The sequence below is a fragment of the Dipodomys spectabilis genome, unplaced genomic scaffold (genome assembly GCF_019054845.1).
Source record: "Dipodomys spectabilis isolate Male_0828 unplaced genomic scaffold, ASM1905484v1 ptg000579l, whole genome shotgun sequence".
NCBI lineage: Eukaryota > Metazoa > Chordata > Mammalia > Rodentia > Heteromyidae > Dipodomys > Dipodomys spectabilis.
In genome coordinates this window covers 296,327-305,577 of record NW_024871256.1, presented here as the reverse complement: position 1 = coordinate 305,577, position 9,251 = coordinate 296,327, and the positions used below count along the sequence as shown (strand labels likewise).

General features: G+C 33.8%; 1 non-coding gene across 1 annotated transcript; it reads right to left on the bottom strand.

Moving 5' to 3' along the window:
• Nucleotides 1–1,223: 1,223 nt before the first annotated feature.
• Nucleotides 1,224–1,329, bottom strand: LOC122100491. The gene has a single exon (XR_006146176.1). It is a non-coding gene; the product is annotated as a U6 spliceosomal RNA (small nuclear RNA).
• Nucleotides 1,330–9,251: the final 7,922 nt, after the last annotated feature.

The following is a 9,251-nucleotide window of genomic DNA, read 5'->3' as shown; positions in this document are numbered from 1 at the left end:
TTTCACAATATTGTGGGATAGTGATGCTTAGTTTAAGTCACAAACACATTCTAACTTCGATGGAGCAAATTGTCTATTATGGTTTACAACATTTATGAATTCTATGAGCTTTGCAATAGAGTTATTTCTTCCATATGTAAACTTTTTTTGTTTTGAAATATGTATATTTCTTTTGTATTGCATAGCATCAGCTGTTCCCTCTTTCCCACTTGTTCCCTCCCTCCTTCCAGTGACATTGAGTTGCTTAGTTCATTTTGGTCAATGTCCAGCACAGCTGATGGATCCCACTGTTGTATGTTTTTCCCTGATTCCCTCTAGTTCTGTGTCGTCCTCCTGGTTTCCCTTCAGTGTGCACATATGACGGGCAGAATGGGGTTATTTAGTAGTGATTCGACCAGATGAGTGGAAGTTCTTGGTTTCTTAAGTGTTGTTAATTTTGTCATATCACCTTACATTTTGGATTTAACATCTGCTTATCACGGAGACCATGTGCCATTTGTCTCTTTGCTTTTGGCTTAACTCACTCAACATGATTTCCTGTAGCTTGATTGATTTCCCTACTAATGCCATTATTTTGCCCTTTCTAATGGCTGGAAAATATTCCGTTGTGTATAGTTACCACAGTTTTTTGATCCATTCATCTCTGGTGGGACATATGGGTTTTTTTATATCCTGGCTATTGTGAACAGTGCTGCAATAAACATGGAAGTGCATTTGTCCTTGAATATTGGTACCTGTTATTCAGGATAGATGCCTAGAAGTGGTATGAGTGGGCCATAAGGAAGGTCAATATTTATCTTTCTGAGGACTCACCAGACTGCTTTCCAAAGTGGTTGTGTAAGTGTACATTCACACACACACACACACATACACACACACACACACAGAGTGAGAGAGAGAGACAGAGAGAGAGAGAGAGAGAGAGAGAGAACGTTTTCTTGATCCATTCTTCTACTGAGCAGCATCAGGGTTGGTTCCATATCTTAGCTATGGAAAATAATGCTACAATAAACATTGTTGTGGTGGTAGTTTTAGTATGGACTGGTTTGTGATCATTTGGGAGAATGCCCAAAAGTGGGATTGCTGTATAATAGGGAGCTCTATGTGGAGGCTTTTGAGGAACCTCCAAACTGCTTTCCAAAGTGGATGAACAAGTTTACACTCCCACCAAGAATGCCGTAGGCTTCCCTTCTGGCCATATCCCTTCCAGCATCTGTTGTTGTAAAAATATGGAACGATTCACTAATTTGTACATCATCCTTGTGCAGGGACCATGCTAATCTTCTCTGTATGTTCCAATTTTAGTGTATGTGCAGCCAAATTGAGCACAAAACATTTTTTATATATAAAAAGTAATTGATTTTCTTAAACTAGACAATTCAACAAAAATAAGTTCAAAAGAATTGTGAAATTTTAGAACCATGTGTTTCTTATATAAGCACACATTTAAGAATAAAGTCAAGATTGACATATCAAAAACAAAATAATTCCAGATATTTGTTGTTCATGAGATTTGTAGGAGGAGGAGTTCAATTATTCTACAAAAGGCACTTGTCATAATGATCATTGCAGCAAATGTTAAGGTTTGTTAAAAGTTTTAATGTTTTAAATATGTTTAATTTTGGGATTTGCTTATATATGGCAAAATTAAGTCATAAAAATTTTTGATAACTTATATAATATTTCTGGTAGCATGTACTAGTAAGTATGTACATTTCAGATTTTATAGAAACTTTACTAATGAGAAGTTGCAAAGACTGTGTAAAGAAGCAGAGTGAAGAGTTAAGATTTTAAGTACACAGTTTCTGTTAAATCTTTAGGGCTCCTTTACGTTATATGTTAGTGATGAACAAATAATGATATAATCCACATACAAATGATGAGATGAACTATAAATAGTAATCTTAGTGAGTAAATTTAAAGGCTACTTATAGCTTTATCCAGTTTTAAATGTACAGGAATATGAGAAAATATTAAACTCTACTATGTACACTTCAAATACTGAAAACCCTGGTAATTGTTTTGTTTTTTATTTTAGTAATCATTAATATTTAATTATTGTTTTCTTTATTTATAGCAACTTTTTGTGAGTCATGATTAAGAGGTACTTTGAGAATATTATTGGGATGGCCACACAATTTTTCATAGGTGCATGTGAATTTACAAAGAGCAAAACTAAAAACAAAATATTGATTAAAAATTATATCAAGTAGAGTCTGAATCAGGAGTGTTGATAAATGTCCACACCTAAAATCTTAACCCTAGGCTGGAGCATCTTATTTAAATATTGTTGAGAATTTCAAGACTTCCTTTATGTAAGGCCCTTAGAAGTATGTACAGCATGCATGTGTACAAAGCCAGTGACAACAGACAAATATGACTAAGTTTCCCCAAAAGGAATCTATGAAGTCAATAGTTATCTTCCCAAGCAGATGAAAAAATGCGTCCAAAATGATTCAGTGCCCCTACATTTGTGGAGTTATTTAAGTTATGGATTCTTTGTTAGACATATTCTTTTCTTTTAAAAATTGTCAAATATTAGTTTATAATAAACTTTGTCTAGTATTTCTTGGTTCAAAACAGAAATCTTGATACAGTTGAGGTCACTTGGCTTTCTTACTATCTCAGTTCAAAGCCAACCTAGGCAGGAAAGTCTGTCACATTCTTATCTGTAACCAAACACCAAAAACGCCAGAAGTGGAGTTTCTCTCAAGTAGTAGAGTCCTAGCTTTGGGGGAAGTTGGCCAGGGAAGACATTTCTTCAGGGACATGGTCCAGCCTCTGAGTTCAAGCTCCAGAACCAGGACAAACTAAACAAACAAACAAGAAAAAAATGCACATATTTCTTTGGGACCATCCATAAAGCACTGGTTTGAGAACAGACTCCTTTTGCTGATCATACTCACTGAATCCTGCTTTTTTGGAATACTAATTGCGCTGGAGAATTCAGGACAAGACTAAATGAATTAATAAGTGACTCCTGCAACAACAGAATCATCTCAATAGTGAAACATCCATGCATAAGAAAAATTAAAACCTCCAAGTCTTTGTTTCCTTGCAAAAGAAAGCTTTTAAAACAATGTTTATTTCCTTTTGTTCTATGCTGGCCTTCAATTGGCACATTGTTTCCTTTTGAAATACTTTCAAGAAGAAGTTTTCAGACAATTTTTATATGAATAAAGAACACACTCGAAAAAATTATATGTGCAAGATAATGAGTACAGTTTTTATCAAGCATTGTAGCCTACTCCTTGGTTTCCCCTTCCCATCCCTAGGCATAAAAGAAATGCAAATCAAAACAACATTGAGATATCACCTCACCCCAGTTAGAATGGGTATAATCAAGAACTCTAATAACAACAGATGCTGGAGGGCATGTGCAGTCCCACTTTTGGGCATTTACCCAAATGTTTACAAACAAGACCACACTAAAGCTACGAGCACAACTAAGTTTATTGCAGCATTATTTACAGCTCAGATCTGGAATGAGTACATTTTTTATCAAGCAATATAGCTTATTCCTTGGTTTCCCCTTCCCATCCTCCCCTCCCCCCTCCATCCAATCCTCCTCCCCCCAACAACAAAGTTGTAAAGTTCGTTTTTGAAATAACGACTTGTACATCTCATTGTTGCAATGGGTCCACCTGTATCCCTATTTAAATGATTTGTTTTTTTTCTGTTCCCCTCCAGAAATTATACCGACATCAAATACAGTGAAATCAGGGGTTATTGTTATCCCGTGGGGAAGGGACATAAAAAGCAACAAGGAAATCATCTTATAAATGTGTTAGAAAAAGTCACATGAAAGAACAAAAAACATTCGAATACATATCTTAGGGTTCATTTCCCTAAAATCAACTTATCTGATCTTTTCTGTTTGACTCAGACATATACTAGTTATTGTAAATAAGGAAAACCATGGGACCTATGTTTCTTTGGGCGTGGCTTACTTCAATTAATGTAATTTTTCCAAGTCTTTCCAGTTCCTAACAAATGGGACAATGTCATTCTTTCGGATGGAGGCATAGGATTCCATTGTGTATATATACCACATTTTCTTGATCCATTCATCTACTGAGGGGCATCTGGGTTGGTTCCATACCTTAGCTATGGTAAATAAGGCTGCAATAAACATAGTCGTGCTGGTACCTCTAATGTGGCCTTGTTTGTGAACATTTGGGTAAATGCCCAAAAGTGGGATTGCTAGGTCTTAGGGGAGCTCTGTGTGGAGTCTTTTGAGGAATCTCCAAGAACCGACCTCAGGACCACTGGAATAGAATTGAAAACCCAGAAATGAACCTACAAACCTATAGCCATCTAATCTTTGATAAGAGAGCTAAAAAAATTGAAGAAAGACACCCTCTTCAGGTAAAATGAATGTTTTCAGGCTTCATAGAACTAGCACAAAGACATCTTTGGACATGAGGTAACACGCCTTTCAGAGACAACTTAGTAAATACAAAATATAAAATTTAAATGACTTATAAAAACATTATTCATGTACATATGGCCATATAAGATAATGTTAAGAAAAATGAAACCCAAGATAGGGACACAACTTGTTTATTCTTTATTGAAATTTTTTTTAATGTATCTAAAATGTACTATGTGATTTTTTCGTTTCTCCTCCATGTTCTTCCCGCATGATATAACTCCTGTTTTCACTGGATAGGATGTTGGTGCCCTGCATCTTGCATATACATTTTTCTAGTGTGGGGAGGAGAAGGGAAACAACAAAATGCTGAAACAAAGATTCAGGATGACCTATTGTAACAATGATATGAACAAGACACTATGTAGAAAATGAATTTTACAACTTGTGGAGGGGAGGGGGAATTGGTCAGATGGGGAGGGAATGGATAACACAGAAAAAACAAAAGAGGATGTAACAATAAGAAATGTACTCATTACCTTACTTATGTAACTCTAAGCCCTCTGTACATTATTTTTTACTATAAAAACATAAAAGAAACCATTATCCATGAGTACATTAACTTCAAATTCCATAAATGCTCTTAAATTAAATTTAACTTGGAGAAGATTCTCAGAAAAATTTATTTGTGTGTGTGTTGTGAATTATTTCCCAAGTGTACACAAGTTAACAGTAGAAGAAACAATAGGAATAATAAGAGAAAGAAAAGTTCTGTGTTTAAGTCTAATGGTTCATATACTATGGAAGACTCTGCAAATAAGACAACATTGAACCAATAAAGCCAAGGCCATTATGTAGATCTATGGGAGTGACATAGAGAAATAATACTAAGAGGAATATGAACGATGAGGCCACTCTCTTTCAACTTCTATCTCTAAATCATGGTTGCTAATCACGCAAATTTGTAAAATGTACAATTGAAGAATAATTCTGTTTCCAAAGTAAGTTAGATATAAGAGCATGGACTTAACTGGAAAAAAAGTCCATGGTGAGAAAGCAGGAATTATACTAGCAATGAACTGGTGGCCAAGATCTCATTTCTTTTTCTTTCTTTCATCTTTTTTCTTTCTTTTTTGTTTTTTTTTTTATGGTTGAGGCAGGGTTTGAACTCAGCCTGGGAAATATCTCTCCATTCTTCAGCTCAAGACTAGTGCTCTACCTGTTGAGCCACAGCGCCACTTCCAGTTTTCTGGTGGTTAATTGGAGTTAAGTGCCTCAGAACATTCCTTTCCTACTCATACAGGATTTGAACTGCAATCCTCAGATCTAAGCCTCCTGAGTATCTAGAATTATAGGCGTGAACTCAAGTGATGGAATACTAGTGATGAGCAAGATTGCTGAATGAGGTTGCTGAGGCTTTTGCATACAAACATACAAACATACACATACACACAGAGGCACATATATGTGCAAACACAAGTGCACAAATAAAACAACTCTCAGAATATGGAGAAATGTTAGAAAACAATAGAAAATATATCCTGAGTAAGACTAGATCAAGTGATAATTTTTAATATTAGAAAGTCCTCAAGTGAAATTTATTCAAAGTTTGATAATATTACATACCTAGGGACCAGAGATAAAAAGAAAGTCAATTAATCATTATTAAAGGGATTGGATCCATGGAAGAATGAATCAGAGACCCCTGCAGGTGCATCTGAAAATGTTCATATCCTGTGTGAAATGATAGAACATCTTTGAAAATAGTACATAAACAACTTGAGGAGTCAGTCTAATGAATAAGATCATAGGAGAAGTTGAGAATTGCTAGTCTGTATCTAGATTAAATAAACCACCAAACTATGGAAGGGCAATTTGATACAAGCCTGGAATTCTAGCACTCAAGCTAAGACAGGAGATTAGAGAGTGGGATTACATAGTGATACCTTCCCTGGACCAGGTAGTATAATTTTGTCTCAATGAAACAAACCAAACAACAAGAAAGGAATAAACAGTTGGAAGTTTGGGCTAATTTTGTCATTATGTTTTGAGAAGGCAAGTTTCCTATTGAAATGCAACTCATATATAATCCTCAGTTGTGTTTTAAATGCTCTCTGCATTACACAACATTCCTAGATGCAAAATGGCTCATGATTCCCAATCAAAAATTTGAAAAAATAAGCATCATTCTGTTGGATTTCAAAGAAATAATGAAGGATTACAAAATTTTAAGCCTGGAAAAATACAAAGTTCATCTAATGTAGGACTTTGTAGATCTTGCTAAACTAGAATTTATATTTAAAATAAATATTTTGGTTTTGTTTCTAATTTCATATTCTATAGGATACTACAAAATTCTTTTTAAGTAGAGGTTTTAATTCACAAATTCACACATGAATCAGGCATTTTATTTGCTTAAAATATTCTTTCAAGCGAGGTATAATTAGAACTTAGTTAATTGATAATTCCAACAGTTCATGTATAAAATGAGATAGTGTGAATAATCTGCACAGAGTTGCCAACAAATGGATGATATTAATTTATTAATTTAGAACAAGCAATTTTTTGAGGCTTTGGTGTAACATGGTATGAAGACAGTAATTGTGTGAGGTCTTGGTTCTTCTATCTATTTGTAATACAGGAAGAAATTTCCTTAATTACATGCCTCTGTATACAATGAGAGAAATGCGAGGTTGGAGTTGGTTTTATTTTTTGGTTTGTCCTCAAGTTTGAACTCTGGGCCTGGCCACTCTCTTTGAGCCGGTTTTTGCTCAAGGCTCATGCCCTACAACTTCAACCTCAGTGCCACTTGAGTCTGGCTTTTCCTGAGAAGTTTATTGGAGATAAGAATCTAAGGAATCTTCCTGACTGGGTGGGCTTTGAACCATAATCTTCTGATCTTAGCCTCCTGAATATCTAAGATAGATAAAAATATAAATAATATTTGCAAGTGCTCTGATTTCTAGAAATCAGAAAAATGTTGCAGCAAAGTTTAGTGTAGTGTACTTTCCACAATAGGAAAGGCATCATATTAGCACAAGTGTAGTATTTTTTCACAATAGTGATAAGCTATTCATGATGTGAATTAAGGGAATTTTAAGGTGCACCATACAAATTGGAAACTGTTGGGATAGGAAGACTTTATGGCATAAAAACTTGGGATTGATGATCACAGAAATAATAGCTTACTCTGATGAACAAATGTTTACTCTTGAGGAATTAATTATTACACATACTTCGTAGTTATATCCTCCACCAGAATGTGGCTATTTTTTTGTTGATTTCTCAATATGTAGCACCCAATTAGAAACTGCAGTTATTGCAGAATTAAATAACATACAAACAGGTACTGTTTTTAATATCTCTGATATGGAATGTTCAGAATTTGAAAATGAGTAGTTAGTATTTGTAAGAACTTTGAAGAACACATATATTATGTCCTTTAAACAATTATTCAGTTTTAAAAGTTAGGAGTTTCCATAGAATTAAACTGTTTTCTGTTTTACTATGGGACAATATTAACTTATAATTTTTTTTGAAAATTATGACAGATATATTGTGAAAATATTGTATATTTGGATAACATTCAAGTTGATGAACCTCTGATAAAGAAAGGTGTAATTAATTCAAATTAGATGCCAAATAGTGTTCATTTTTTAAAAGGTAATGCACATAGGATAATATTTACTATAGCAATACAGTGAAATTATACTTTATGTAACTTAGTTTTGTTTAATTTTATTTTTAAGGTGATATATACAGGGGTTGCATTAATTTTAAAGTAGTGAATACATAACATGTCGAAATTTTACCCACTACCTCATTTTTCTCACACTTTTCCTTTCCCCCCAAACTCCTCACAAGTTGTAATGTAAATTTCCAACATTTTGTCTTGTGAGTACTGCTACTGCACTAGTTTGCACTTTGTCTTTTGTCTCCCCAATTTGCTGTTCATCTTGCCTTCTCAAATTAAGATAAATGCATGTGCAATACACACAGTATTGAAATCAAATACAGCAGGGGATAAACTATAGGGGAAAACACAAAAGAAAAAAGAAATCACGTAGTACATTTAAAAAAAAAAACAACCACAAAGAAAAACCACTATTTCCATATCTAGGTATTTATTTTGCTCATCCTATATGCAAAGCTTTTGAGCCATTCTGCTCATCTGCTAGTGTTATTCTATACATATCCTATTATTACAAATGAGGGAAACTATGGAATCTGTTTCTTTGGGTCTGGCTTATTTTATTTAGCAGGATTTTTAAAAATCTTTCCATTTCCTTTTGAATTGGAAGCATAGAATTCAACCATATATATATATATATATATATATATATATATATATATATATATATACATATATATACATATATATATATATATCAACAAAATGTGATATATATACATATATTCATCTACTGAATGGCATATTGGTTTGAAAATGTTTGCATGTAAGTATTACTTAGGGTCATTCAAAAATGACAGATGACACCTCCCCAGAAATACTAAAATCATGATTTCTTCTTAAGAAAGGATTTTATGGTGGTACAAGTGTTGAAATATCTGGATGAATGTAATTTATATCTTGCACTGAATTAGGCAGGAAGATATCTAATATTATATAGGATAAAAATGGTAGTGACAAAATATTCCCTTGAGAAAGATATAGGAGTCTGCCAGAAGTATGAAGAAATTCAGATAATTTTAAAGAATTTAAAAATACAAGCTCAAATATGTTTCTTTAAATAAAAATTATGTAAGTGGAAGGGCAAAAGAAGGAGAAGAGAGGAAAGTAACTGACAGCAGATCATTGTCCCAAGTTAGAGTATAAAAAGTCATAATCTAGAGTTCGGATGAAGATGGCAGAAGGTCT